The sequence below is a fragment of the Silene latifolia genome, chromosome Y (genome assembly GCF_048544455.1).
Source record: "Silene latifolia isolate original U9 population chromosome Y, ASM4854445v1, whole genome shotgun sequence".
Lineage (NCBI taxonomy): Eukaryota > Viridiplantae > Streptophyta > Magnoliopsida > Caryophyllales > Caryophyllaceae > Silene > Silene latifolia.
The window spans coordinates 206,017,409-206,031,604 of NC_133538.1; positions in this window are offsets into that span (position 1 = coordinate 206,017,409).

The following is a 14,196-nucleotide window of genomic DNA, read 5'->3' on the forward strand; positions in this document are numbered from 1 at the left end:
ATGTGTTAAATTGTCATCTAGTGAGCATCGAACCCATGACCTCTTGGTTTGTGTACCCTCACTATTACCACTATGACACATTCAACTTGTTGATATTAAATATAACCGATTACATTTAATTACGAATTAATAGATTAATTCGTCCAAGCTAACATTACATACATTTAATTAAATATAACTTATTATATTCAATTTACGAATTGACAGTTAATTCGTCTCAACTAATATTATTTAATCTTCATTAAATAATTGTTTCATCAACATATTGACTAACTGTTTAGTCATATTAGGTATCAATGTGATCATATTTCTATAACCACATCTCTCAAACACATCCTATAGGTGTGACCTTTAGGGACCAGTTGATCACCGCCATCTGTATGATAATAACGTCAGACTTTCTAGCAAGCCAACCGTTATTAGGTAAACGTTAATCAACTGATTAAATATACGAAGTATACCCTTGTGAACCTGTAAGAGATTTACAAATGTTATCACACTAATTTGTGGAGGACACAAGCTCCAACACTGATACCAATTGAAGAGTTTATGATTCCAAGTACCTAAGAGGGGGATGGGGTGAATAAGGTATTATTTAAAAATTCAACTTAATCTTTACTGTTTTAAAGTAAGTTGATTAACAAGTGGATACATCAAATAAATCGAGTAGTTAGAAGTGTATCACGTTGTTGAATAAAATTCTGAAATGAAAAACAACGGTTGTTCTGACTGTTCCTTATTTGTCTTAGCAAATGAGGTTAAGGCTAAAGACAGAAGTAACTGTATTCAGGACCGTTGTTAAAGAAAAACACAAATGAAGTACAAGTAAAATAATTGCAGCAGAATCAAAAGTAACGAGAGACCAACACAATGATTTTTGAATTGGTTCGGCCAATGCTCCAAGGGCCTACGTCCAATCTTCTCTTTATTGATTAGTTAAGTGATTTACACCGACTAATTAAAACCTTTTCAATAAAAAGGACCAACAACCTACTCCAGTTGCGACAAGAGTTCAAATACTACTTCGTCTAAGAAATCGACACTCTACCTTAGAATGTTCATAAGATCAAGTTTCCTAAAAATGATTCAAGAAGAATTGATAAAGACAACTTATTGATCAAACAATTTTAGGTAAAAGAACATGATACTTAAAGCAACGGTATTAAGGACTGTTGTCACTTGAAGACTTAGAAAGATTTTGCAAATGAAAGAAATGCCTTGAGTTCTTTGAAAACTAATTTTGCAAAACACTTTGAAATTCTCAGAAAAAGTCTTGATGAATGAAGGGAAGAAGTGCTCCTTTTATATAGAGGCAAACTAGGGTTTGAAGGTCAAACCTTTTGGTAGAGAACAAATAGTTTGACCTTTCCAAGTTTGCATAAGAAGGAGCATTCTTTCAAAGGTGAAAGAAGAAAAGATACTTTGTTATTATCCTAAAAGGACTTTGTAAATCAGTCACAAAGCAAAGTTGACAATCAAGTGAGGACATTTCAGAAAAATAATTTTGAAAAGAAACAAGTTCTTCTTTCCAAAAGCTATGATAAAATGAATTGCCAATTCGAGAAAAAACCTTCTGAAAATACCATTGGGATATTCTTTTCTTAATAAAAAACCTTTCATTAATATCAAATATCAGAAATAAAAATTTCAAAAATAGAAGTTTGTATTTGGAAGTTTGAGTATTTTTGAAACCAAAGGCTCTCTTCAAGTGACACAAGCTAGAGCACCAGTCTTGCCTACTGTTGTCTTGATAAGCAGACCATTGTTGAACAATGGTCTTCCTTAATGTTTCCTCAGTAAGTAGACCGTTGCTTATAATTGTTGATTATTACCATACTTTCTTACCCTTACAAAAGTGACTATTACAACACAAATCTTGGGTAGCTTCATCAACACTTCTTGACCTTGAGCATTTGATAAATTCTTGATTAGAAGGTTGGACTTAATCCTGAAATGGAACACTTCGAAACACAATTAAAATGGGCATGTCATCATCAACAATTAGGTTCTAACAATCCTAATTATATATATATATATATATATATATATATATATATATATAGAGAGAGAGAGAGAGAGAGAGAGAGAGAGAGAGAGAGAGAGAGAGAGTTGGTATCTTGTGAATTTGGTTTCTTATGGTGAGTTTGTGCTCACATGTTATTCCGATGTTATTCTTATGTTTTCATGCTTCTCTAATTGTCTCATTATGTTACATTTTACTTTATTTTTTTCCTGTTTCCACTTGTAATTCTTCTTCTTTGTCTTTTTTTTTCTTTTTTTTTGTTACACGTGTTTATTCCCGTGTTATTCTTAATACTTTTTTTTTTGTGTTACCACTTGTTATTCCAGTGTTACTCTTATATTCTCACGGTTTTCTAATTTTCAAATTATGTTACTTTTTTTTACCACGTGTTTTTCAGGTGTTATTCTGATATTATTGTAGCACCCCCTTCTTACCCGGCCAAGGTAATTGGGAAATATTAGCATCTAGGTTTCCCGAGGCGATAAATCGGAGATACAATCAAGAAACATTTATTATAAATAACAAGTTTAGTGATTACATCAATGTAAACAAAAGAATAAATGAAATACAACTCGTCTATGGCTATGTCATTCACCTAGTGACTATGTACTCGACTCCAAAATCCGTACCGCGACCCGAATCCCGATCAAGTCAACAAGCAACACCTGTACTCAATGCTCCCCATATGATCGAAAAATATCATATGGATCAACACAGGCCACCCCAGAATAGGTGACAATTACACAGACACACAAAATTCAATTTCAATAAATAAAGTGCGACACAACTCAAAGTGTGTGAGTATGCAACATGACTATAATATGAATGAAATACCATCAAACAATCACCACGCCGGTACCGGACACACCCAGACGTAACTACACCCACCGGTGCCAGGGACACGCCCATGACACCACACCACACAAACAGGTACCGAGACACGCCCAGACGTACCGGGTCCCCTGCCAAACGTCGTGGCTTAACTACACGAGTCCACCAAACTCGAGTCATTAATGTGCACATCCCTTTTGGAGTGGGATGCTTTAAGAGGCCGCTCAAGCGGAAGACGGTCTCCCAACCACCTTTCGTCTCCTCAACAACTACCAAACAATCACAACCGTCATATTCTCCAATGTACATGAATAATATAATAAATGCAAGATACCACATAATATGACAATTACTGACTCATCCAATCATCTTAACCAATATCATGTTATAATGCAATGACCATTAAAATACGACTGACATGATTATTCAAATTTATATTAATACTGAGTAGGATTAACCTGCCTTTTAGCAAATCCCGCTAAACAATAAATCAACCGGATACAAATATGCTCCTCCATAAAGTCGGCACCTAATTACGATCATTAAATATAATTACTAACTAATCTAATTAAATTAAATACGAGTTCAATTAATTAATTAAAAACCCGTCTTAAGCTATTCAAATCCCGTCTTAATTACACTCGGTCAAAACCACCCTTGCACCACCGTGTTCACCACCAACCCTAGCCACAATAATCACTCCCTGCCGCCACCGTGACCACCACCACCAGCCACGGTGGCTCTCACAGCCGGCACCAACAAAGCCACAACAACACCCGACACCAACTACAACACCCGAAACAACATACACCAACACTAGCCTAGCCACCACTGGTCACCACCAGCCACCACTGTCACCACCTCCTAACCATGGTGGGTCCAGCAGTAGCCCTCACGCAACCATCAACCGCAAGCAGCCGATAATATAACAACAACAACAACAAACACGACTAACACCCTCACCCGACACTCTCTATAAAACAGCCTATTTCGACAACCTAACACTACCCATTCCCCCACCCATTACCACCACTATAACCCCCACTCAACCCACCCAAGGTCAGCCCAAGACAGTCATGAAAGATGGGTCAAAAATCCATCTTAAGACGGTCACATAACAACAACAAAAAGCCCCAATAGCTCGGTCAAACCACGATTTGGGCGGTCAACGGTGGTCCGAGTGGTGGTCAATGACGGTCAAAGATGAGCAAAGGTCAAGGCGGGTCAACGGTATTAATTAAATTATATATAAACAAGTTTAAGACGGTATTACCTTACGATCTCGAGGCGGAGGGACAAAATCTCCATTTTCTCTTCCTTTTTCTCTCTTCTCTCTTCTCTCATTTGTGGGGTGGATTTTGTTAGGATATGATGAGGATTATGTTGGGATAAGGTGGGTGGATAGGGTAGTGTATATTATATAAGGTAGTTAGTAGTATACGTATATATATACATGTATCGTATTACGTATTATTATTATCATTACAATTTATTATTATTATTATTATTATTATTACTATTATTATTATTATTATTATTATTAATATTATTAATATTATTATTATTATTATTATTATTATTATTATTATTATTATTATTATTATTATTATTATTATTATTATTATTATTATTATTATTATTATTATTATTATTATTATTATTATTATTATTATTATCATTACCATCTTATAATTATTATAATTATTTTATTATTCTGTCTCATACATAATTCGTAGAAACAATATAAAATATATAATAATAAAATATGGGGTAATACAGTCTTCGCCCCTATAAATGAACTTCGTCCCCGAAGTTCGCCCATCTCTCTCCTTTCCTCAAGTCTCCTCAAGTCTCATAACTGATTCTCAAGTACTCTTTCAAGGTTCTTACTGTTATCGCCACTCTCATTATGCCAAATTGATTCTCAACTCTCTCACCAGGCTCACGTAAGCTTACACGTTTTCCTTTATCGTATATCCTCTCTTTACTCATACGCTATTCAAGTGCATATTACGCTCGTTTTCCAGCTTTAAATTCCCAATTGTTACATTCACTCCCTCTAAAAGAGAACTTCGTCCCGAAGTTCAACTATCAACCTCATAATGTGCTCTCATACATTCATTACCAAATTCCACAAATGACTATGTTCTACGTTCAACACTCTCTCTTACTCATTGCAATTCTGTAATCAAACCTCATGTAGTAATAATTCCATTGATATAATCCCCCATCTACAAGCCTCCCAAAGGTCAAGTGCGAGGTCAAACCGACGGTTCCAATCTATTATGCCATAAATAACTCCCCATTCATATCGGTTATGTATACGTATCTATCGCGGGGTATAATTCGATTATTACTACGTATCTATATCACCTCAAATCTCATACATTCACATGTATGCACATTAATCACGAATATACGGACTCTATAAAACAATCAAATAATGCAAAGTTTCTCGTTATGTGACTCAACCATGATCAACATTTCCATTTCCGAACATCATGCCACGCATATACCGCGCCAAATCCACCACATGATCACACATGTGATTCCATATCCATTCCCATCTATCATCAACACTTCCGCTTATACGAGAGACCACAACACAATCATGCAAATGACCACTATGCAACACATAATTTGCATTTTTCATCTTACTTTTACACAATAAAATAAAATCACTTCAACACACATTAAACAAGATTATCACATCATTTCTGTCATTAATCCACTCATGTTTGATGGAAAGTGTCGTCGTGTCTCCCAATCAAACACATTTATATTCTCAACAAACAACTAGTTAGTGGTTAAGTCGAGGTCGATCCATGGGACGGTGTGCTTTGGGTTCTAAGTCTATCTATCTCAATTTATGCTAGTGTCACAATTGATTTAGGTTTGTAGTTGGTGAGTCTAAACTAATGCAAGCAATAAAGTAAAACAAGCAATAAAAGGAAGGATGTAAACAAATGATTAAAAGTGCTAGGATATCATAGGTTTATAGGGGATTTATAGGAGTTGATCATACAAACATATTCTCAAGTTATAAGCAAGCAATTATTGTTGTGATGAGATCGAGTTAGTGTATATCTTACAATCCCTAGGAAGATTTAGGTCTCGGAGCCGAATCGATTAGATTGTACAACACCTACAAGTCGACTTAGTTCTTCCTATTCAACATCATGCACGGTCTAATGAGGCTCGAGTAGGTTTATATCTTACAAGCCTTATTGAAAAGATAAGTGATGGGTAAAAAATGAAAGGATTCATAGGCTCGCATTTCATCAAACATAACATGTGCATAAGTTGAAATAACAGCAAGCAAGCAAACAAATTATGTGAATATATTAGATTAAGCATGAATCATTCCCCATGTTGATTTCCCTTAATTACCCATTAACCCTAGTGTTCCGGGTGTAATTTCGGAGCAGTGTTTGTGACCACGTAAGCTTGATGAATGACGTATTCGCTTGACTCTTCCTTTCGGCCTCTCTTGAAACAATGAACAAACTGAGGGCTCGGCTTGGTACCGAGCGTACTCACTCCGACGCTCAAGTCAGTAAACTTAAAGAGATTAAGTTGTGTGTTACTTGGCAAAGTGTATTGTAGAGAGATAAGGGAGTTTATACCAGATTAATAGTGAGTTTTAGGATGAATTGTGGATTATTGGATCGTTTTCTCAATGAGGATTGAGGAGTATTTATAGACTTTCACCTTTTGTCACGTAGTGGCCAAGTGGCGTAGCAGGTGGAAAGACTGTTCTACCCTCGGCCGAGGGACCCATGGCAGGCCGGCTGGCCTGGTTGACTCCATGCCGAGGGGACTTGGATGTGAGTACGCTGATATGTCTCCCGGCTGGCTAGTTGCTTAGCCGAGACCCAGTGATGATCAGGCGGTGAGTCGGTTAAATGCATCTAATACGTTGACTTTCTGTGGATGTCTTTGACCTTGCTCAATATGTTGACTCGGTCAGCGGGTGCAGAATATGGCCCATCAATTTGCCCCCAGCGTAGTCTATGCCGTGGTATGGACCTTCGATGAGTGTTGAGCGTATTCTGCGCAAGTTGAATTTCTTCCCTGGCTTCTTCTTCCTAGGCTTGGTTACATTCGGTGCCGTACCATATCCCCCCTCCACATGGATGTGTAACAGACATCCTATGTGGAAAAGAAAGTGGCGCTGGCTGAGACCAAGGTTTAGAGTGCCGTTTGTGCTTTTGATTGCCCCCGGCCGGTGCTGTCTTTGCTTTGTTGATTAGCTGGCCGTTAGCAAGTAATACCAAGGAGCGTATTGAAGAAGATTTGTAACTGTATGTCGATTGACATTCCATGGCTGCATGCTTGACGCGTGGCTTGGTATTGATTGGTCGACGTTTCATGGGCTTTGCCCTGATTGGTCCATTTCATGGGCTTTGCTCTATAAATAGAGCAGTGTACCCCTTAATTTTCCGCACAAATTTCATTTTCTCAAAAAATTTCTTCTCTCTAGCTTTCTTCGAAGAAACTTCTCTCTAGTCTTCAAAGCGTTACTCGGCGTAACACTTTTCCAAGGTAATCAAACAAATTTTTCAACTTTTATTTGTTAAGTAATTGTTGTCATGTCTTCTCACGATCTTTGGACCCGGATTTCTGCGCCGGGGGCGAACCGTCGCATCCTGATGAGCAGGAGCCACTTGCCGTCACCCCGATAAGGTTCGGGGGCCCCAGGTCTCCTTCTCCTGAAATTGATGAGAGATATTTGGAGGGTATTGATGATGACGATGATGAGGCGACCCCTTCTGTCGTAAGGAGGCCGCTTATTTCGTGGCACGGTGATGTCTACTTGATCAGTCCTGACCGTGCCTGGACGAACAAGTTCGCCAGTTGTTCCGGTTCTGAACTTTTTGAACACCATTACTCCTTCGGCAGGGGGTATAGAATTGTTATCCCTGAGGAGGGTCAGACCGTCTGTTGCCCTCCGCGGGTTGTATCGGCGTATACATCGGACACCGGAGTATGGGCTCGGTTTCCTACGAATGAATACGTTGCGGCCATTATTAAAGCCATGAATGTCGTCGTGGCCCAACTGCATCCGTTGGCCATCAGGACGATTGTTGGTTTTGTATGGTTGTGTCTTTTCAAAGGGGAGGCCCCAACGGTGAACCTCTTTCGCCGACTTCACCACCTTCGACAGACTGTCCTAGGTGGCCCGGGGTGGTATAGCATACAGACTGAGCCGGGTTATATCACCGTCTCTAAGCTTACTTCTTGCAAGGACTGGAAGGGGCGGTGGGTATACGTTGAGGTTCGGAAGACTATCCATTGCCCGGTCCTTCCGGGACGCGTCAATTTGCGGTGCGAGAATCAAGGGGAGCATGACAGATCGTCTCCGGAATAAGCTTAAGATGGACGCCTCGAAGGTCTATCTTAATGAGGACGAAAAGCGGCAATGAGGTCATTTCAGTGAGAAGGATGGCACGCCGAAGGGATGGATGCCCCGACGCGAGATCGTTCTTCGAGGATGAGCTGCTCTGCCACGTCGGCCTCATACCGGCCCTCGAACAGGGTGAGTGGGGTCGGTGTGAGGCCCATCTTTGCCTTTTATGTTTCTGTTTTTTAACTTTGGTTTATTTCTTTTACTTAACTCCTGCTTCGTTTCTTCTGCAGACCGATTTGGCCGGAGCGCCGCCTCCATCCTCCGAGGTTGGGACTTGACGAGAACGGGAGAGTTGTTGAGCTGCATCCTAAGGCCCTGCCACGTGATCGCAGACCGGCTCCTCACGAACTTATGGAGCAGCAGTTGAAGGCACTGGATGTGACGGCGGCTCAGGCGCAGATCGCCGGTAACGTGCCGCGCCGTAGATCAAAGACAACGTCTACGGCGGCAACGACGTCAACCCTAGCTCAATCTTCAGTCCCTGTGGTCCAAAAGGAGCAGGTGGTGGTGGTCGTCGATGTTGAAGAGGAGGTCACCGTTGCGGAGGGTCCTCCTCTTTCAAATAAGAGAAAAGAGGCAGCGTCTGCTGCTGCCGCTGTTACCGAGGCCGGTAAAGAAAAGGGTCCTCCAACCAAGAAGGCCAAGGCTGGTACGGATCTAACCTATGGCTCAGATTTAGCTGGTTCATTAGGCATTCCTGATGACAGGCTTTCTGACATGTCAATGAATGTTGACATGGATGCTTTGTCCGAATTTTTTGTAGATCAACCGCTGTCGGCTGTCCCTCTCACTGAACGGCAATTGGAGAAGCGGCCTGTGCAGACGGGCGATAAAAATGCCACTGTCGACTCCTCATCCCTGAAGCCTTCCCCCGCCCAGCTTAGGGCGGAAGGCATAAGGTTGTCCAAGATCTTTGGCGAAGTGGACCGAACTAGCCGGCGTTCACATTATGGAGCAAGAAAAGGTCATGGTCAAGCCGCCTTTGTGCTTGAACGGCTTAGGCTTGAGCTTGCTGCCTCTAAGCAAGAGGCCGAGAAGGCGAAGAAGGACTTCCAGGCCGCCGAAAATGATTTCCTCGCTGAGCGAAAGCTCAGGGAGGACGCTGAGAAGGCGGTCCTAGCCGAGAGGGCCAAGGTTGAGGCTGTACTGGTTGATGCCGCTAAGCTGCGGGAGGAGCGGGACAAATTGGAGGGTGGCTACAACGCCGTGGTTGGGCAAAAGGAGAGGTGGAAGACTCTTCATTCGGCTGAGGCGAAGGATCACAAGAACACAAAGGCTATCCTCGCCCAGAGGGAGAAGGACATTGAGACGCTTAAAACCGTCATTATCCCTAACATGTGTGCCCGATGCACGGACCAGGCCGAAGATGCTACCGGGGATGTGATAAAAAGCTCCTTCGGAAGGCGATTTCCCGTGGCAAGAGTTTGACCGGCACGGATGAGAAGGCCGTTCTTTGCGGAGGCGAGAGGTGCGGAGAAGGCAAAGGCGGCGAAGGCCGCCGAGGAGGTCGTGGAGAGGGCGGCCCGGGATGCCAAGGTGAAGGAGGCCGAGAGAGGAGGTGAAAGGGCAAGGGCACGTGAAGCCGCAAGCCTTCTTCTCGGGCCGGCCACCAAAGATGATGATGCTACTGCCGGTGGCGAGCAGCAACAAGCATAGGGAGACGGGCGGTCGTCACCGGACTCACCTGGCCCTTCGGATAGCTTCACTGTTCGGGGCCAACTTTTGAGCCTTCTCTCCCCGCCATCCTTTTGGCGCTTCATTGTCTCAATGTGATACTTTTTGTTGTTCCTTCTTCTTTTTTTGTAAAACTTTGGTAGGTTGAGTTTAGGCTATCCTTATTGGGACGGCGTCGACCGTTTTGTATCACCCGTAAACATTTTTAATAAAGTTTGTCCATTTGCCTTGATTGTCTTCTTACGTTTTTAATTGAGCGCTTCTTTTTTGTTTCTACCATCGGCTTGGCGAGGCGGTTAGAATGCGTAACTCAACTATACTTAACGTTTTTAAATATGTTGGCATGTCGGTCGCTTCCTCCTTCACTCTTGGTCTGGCCGAGGCGTCAGATTTGCGCTTCCCAACCGCCGTTGTGAACATGTTAGCGTATCGGTCGTTGTGTCCACGTCACTCCCGGCTTTGGCCGAGGCAATCGAGGTTACGGCTCGACAGCGTTCAGTATCGTAGACATGTTGATCGCTTCCTCTTTCACTCTCGGTGCCGAGGCGTCGATTTGCGTTTCTCAACCGTACTTATACGTTCCTAAGCATGTTGGTCGCTTTCGCGAGTATCAACTGCTGTTGGCAAATCGCGTTTCCCTCGTCACTCCCGGCTTTGGCCGAGGCAACCGAGTTTACGTTTCGACTGATTTCCGTATTTATAGACATATTGATCGCTTCCTCTGCCACTCCCGGATTGGCGGGGCGGTCGGTTGAGTCTCAACGGTGCTTATACGCTTTTATACTTCGGTAGTGATTTGCCGGCTTTGGCGCGGCGTCTACTTTGGTAGTGACCGGAGGGGACAAGCATTTTGATGGAAAACTTGGATCACTTTTCATAAGGTATAATCACACGTTGGGGTGTCCACAACGGTCTCGGACACCTCCGCCGCTATATGAAATATTTCCTTAGGTTTATCGTGTTCGTGGCTCATTAGAGGCACTCCCTCCATGTCTGTCGGGTATGTGAAGTAAAACCTTCAAGACTCGAATTTGAATGAAACCGACACGATTTGGACAAGAACGGACTGTTTAATCATGATAAAACGAATAAAAACTCAACGAAATCGTGAAGATTGCAATCGAACGATCGAATTAACCTGTTTAAAATCACGACTCCAGATTTTTACAATCGAATAGAGTAAAAGATGCGATTGGGATATGAATTAACCCAAGCACACAACCACTAGGTTAAGACTAAAAAGGATAATTTTCAAGCACACAGCAAAGAAAATATCCGACTCTCAGCACTAAGCAAAAGAGGGTCTTCTCGCACTAAGCAAAGAATGTTTGGAGAAAAACAAAGTTTTCACTCTTAATCTTAATTCATCAAAATCTGATTTTCTCCATGTCTAACCTTGGCTTTTATACTACAAGCCATACAATCTTGACCCTTGATTACAAACTAAGATCTAAGGCTCACATGTGAGCTGAAAAGACAACAAGAAAAACGGCCCTCTAGGCCTTACATGACTCACACAATCTTACACAAGACAATGACATAAAGCATAAAGGTACAACCTCCCTTTGGCATGTTCTATTGACTTATTTATGATGACAATGGACCTCTTAGAAGCTTACAAACCGGCACATGCTCTTGATAGCCTTCCAAAGGTGTTTTAGAACTTGCTTGTTCAAAAAAGGAAAGGTTGAAAGTGACCCCTTGATAAGCCTCTTAAACCGTGTAAATGTCCCCATCACTCGGTTTTGTTGCATTTTGTTTCATTGTTGATGGCTCTATTATGCAAGGTTCCTTAGACAAAAATACTCCAAATTCTTCCTAGAATTGAGTAGTAACGTTTTTCAATACAAGTTCTTAGACGGAAATTTGGTTTGACGTCGTTTTGTGTGACGGGGTCAAAACCGTGGCTTGATTTGCTTCAGTATGTGCCCGGCCTCATTTCTTCAACCACTTTGTAGGGTCCTTTCCGGTTCGCCGTCATTTTACCATGGATGCTCCCTTTGTTGGTTGCGGCTGACTTTCTTAGGACTAGATCTCCTACTCTTAAGTCTCTTTTGTGGACCCTACGGCTGTATGCTCTTCTCATTCGGTTTTGATATACTGCCAAGTTAAGCCGTGCAGTGTCTCGGCTTTCTTCGACCATGTCTAGGGAGGCTTTGAGGCCTTCCTCATTTTCGATCAGGTTAAAGGTTTGCGTTCTGAATGTTGGCACCGCTGCTTCAATTGGCAGGACGGCCTCAGACCCATAGACTAGGTGGAATGGACTGTACCCCGTTGCTTCTTTTTCCGTGGTTCGAAGTGACCACAGTACGCCGGGTAGTTCATCAGCCCATTTTCCCTTTAGATCTTCAACCTTCTTTTTCAACCCGTTCAATATTGTTTTATTAGCTGCCTCCGCCTGCCCGTTGCTCTGAGGGTGGCAGACGGAGGAGTATGCGAACTTGATACCGAGCTCTTCTAGCCAGTTCATCACCATGTCACTCCAAAACTCTCGGCCGTGGTCAAATACCATGACTTGGGGTAACCCAAAACGTGTTATGATGTTCTCCCAGATTACTTTTCTTACGGCCACCGTGGTCTTGGCAGTACGCGCGGCCCGACCCATTTGGTGAAGTAGTCACGCGACGATCGGTACTTCCTTCCTCCGGAGGCCGTCGGAAAGGGTCCTAGTAAATCCATCCCCCATTGTGCAAATGGCAGGGGACTAAGTACCAGGTTGCGGGTCTCGGGAAGGTGCGTGTATCAGGAGCATGCATCCGACAATTCTTGCACTTCTTGGTCTTAGCTACGGAATCCTCAAGCATAGTAGGCCGAAGTAGCCGGCTCGGAGAGCTTTGTGGGCTAGCGTTCTTGCCCCCATGTGATGTCCACGGATGCCTTCGTGAATTTCGTCGGTATGAGCTCGCGTCTACCGGGCCGACACATTTCAAAAGTGGTCTTATCACGGACCTTCTGTATAGTTCTTCTTCGAACACCAAGTACCTTGCGGCGATCCTTCTTATCTTCTGGGAGAGACTGCGGTCCTCCGGTAACTCTTTTGTTAGTTTGTATTTCATTATCGGAGTCATCCACGTCGTCTCGGCTTCTATGTCTCGCACCATGCCGACGGTCTCAGTGATGCTTTTAGCATTCACGATATCCACCAAAGACGGTTGGTGACATTCTTGATGGTTGAACGGCAAGTTTTGAGAGAGCGTCGGCTCGGTTGTTCTCGGACACTGGGATGCATTGGATTTGGAAAGATTTCAATTTAGCGGTGTCAGCTTTTACCCTTTCCAGGTATCTTACCATCCCGTCGTCTCGAGCCTCATACTCTCCTCTGATTTGATTAGTGACTAAGAGTGAATCTGTTTTCACCACAACATGATCCGCCCCAGCACTCTAGCTAGCTCGACTCGATTATCACCGCCTCATATTCGGATTCATTGTTTGAGGCCGAGAAGGTAAACTTCAAGGCGTACTCAAACTCGTCCCCGTTTGGGCTGATGATAAGGATGCCGGCTCCTGAGCTGTTCGCCGTGGAGGACCCGTCGGTGTATACTTCCCACACTCCGGGATTTGGTTCTTCTTGATATGTGCACTCGGCCAGGAAGTCTGCAAGTGCCTGCCCCTTTATCGAGGGCCTAGGCTTGTATTGAATGCCGAAGCCGGATAGCTCTACTGCCCATTTGATGAGCCTGCCGGTTTTTTCGAATTTTTCCAACGCTTTCTCCAATGGCTGGTCGGTTAGGACCGTCACGGGATGTGCGTCGAAGTAAGGTTTCAGTTTCCTTGCGGCAACGACGACAAGAAAGGTCGCTTTTTCGATCGTGGGAAATTTCTTTCGGCGGCCAGCAGTGTATGGGCGATAAAGTAGATTGGGTATTCTTTGCTTGTCTTCTTCTCTCGACGATTAAGACCGACCGTGGCCGAGGTAAATGCTATGTATAGATATAGCGTCTCCCCAAAGATCGGCACGGACGGGGGTCGGAGAGTTAGAAGATGAGCTTTCGATTACTGAAAGCTATGCTTTGTTCCTCCCCACTGAAGTCTTTATTCCCCTTCAACACTTTGAAGAATGGGGTGCTCTTGTCGGCTGACCGAGAGATGAAACGGGCGAGAGCCGCCATCCTCCCAGTCAACATCATAACCTCTTTTCGATTCCTCGGCTCCGGTAGGTCCAGTATTGCTTGGACTTTCTCTGGATTGGCATCAATTCCCCTGGCGCTGACAAGCACGCCAAGGAACTTACCTGCCCGGACACCGAAGTTGCATTTCA